Genomic DNA, 1,342 nt, shown 5'->3' on the forward strand with positions numbered 1-1,342 from the left:
TTAATCCAATACTGACTTTCTAACAACTAAGAAATAAATATACTTTAAAAATCACTGCAAATTTGTTAACCAAAGTGGTATTAACATGTACTATATACTTCATTCACAAGAAGACAGGTGAGTAAACATGACTGTGTGACTGGCTAAGGCAGAGGATAGCCTATGAGGGGAGTGAAAGTATAGGGGATGATAACATGAAGTACCTCATGTAGGTCTTACTCATAACAAAAAGTTGCAAGAAAAATGCCACCTGGCCTGCCACGACTGTGGTGAATAGGACAGTGTGCACATTCTGTAAACAGCAACAATGATGGCAAACAGGACTTTGGGGGTGAAAATAAGTCACTGAGAAGAGAAGTTTCACAAATAAGTATGCTGGGCTGTATTTATACAAACCAGCTGTTGCATGTACTTAAAACGATAGAACTATATGCCATTTGACAGTTATATTCAATATTACATGACAATGGACACTTTCACAGAGATAAAGAAGTTGGGTGTGATTATGGAAATATCGATAAATGGATTGTCTGGAACATGGGTGATCTAAGATAGCTAGGGAAAGTTTCAAGTCTCAATGTTCAGAATACTATAATTGCAAAGAAATCTGAAAAAATAGGGATGAAACAATCCTGCCATCTAATGATGACCTTCATAAAGTGGTAAGAGCTGTAGGATATCATCTAAGGATCACTACCTTCCTCAGGAAATATCTGAAAGAGCATCCTATTATGATGCTCCTCCATAATTATGGCAGCACTTAGTTTGGTTAGTCATTCTGTCTACTAAGGTCAACCAGATTACCAATTAGGCCTACAGAAGATGCAAAAGATCATAAAGCTACAAGATTACTCAAAAGCTGGCAATTAACTTAAAAGAGAATAATGCTGGTATTCATGGAGCAAAATATCATACAAGATATCCTTGACATTTCAAGAAATCAAATACTTGAAAACAAGACATATATAGGGAAATGGTTAAAAGATGTTCATTAAGAAATAGTTGTGACACAAAGACATGGTGCGGAGCCATATTTGCTGATGGTGCCAAGATGCCTTGTGCAAGTTATCTTTACAGATTTGGCACCAAGATAGTTAAGATAAATTACTGCAAGATATCCCACCAGTAAAAAACTAATCTTTTTAAGAACAAGTTTTTTAAAAAATCCTATACAAGGGTTGCAATAGTATCAGTGATATAAAATGATTTAAAGAAGAATGCCGATGTGTAAACCCCATGAAGTGTCTTACATCGACTGGGCCGAGATGACTGGAAGAGAGCAAACAAAAACTAATTCAAAATGAATACAAAGTTTAAATCAAACTGATCATCTTGAATTATT

At 35.3% G+C, this 1,342-nt stretch overlaps 1 protein-coding gene across 2 annotated transcripts in view; it reads right to left on the reverse strand.

The window, feature by feature from the left end:
* LOC119585631 (TBC1 domain family member 25-like) overlaps nt 1-1,342 on the reverse strand; it is a gene marked incomplete at its 3' end in the record, with an annotated part of 14,981 nt that overhangs the window by 10,451 nt on the left and 3,188 nt on the right.

The sequence above is a fragment of the Penaeus monodon genome, chromosome 20 (assembly GCF_015228065.2).
Source record: "Penaeus monodon isolate SGIC_2016 chromosome 20, NSTDA_Pmon_1, whole genome shotgun sequence".
Classification (NCBI taxonomy): Eukaryota; Metazoa; Arthropoda; class Malacostraca; order Decapoda; family Penaeidae; genus Penaeus; species Penaeus monodon.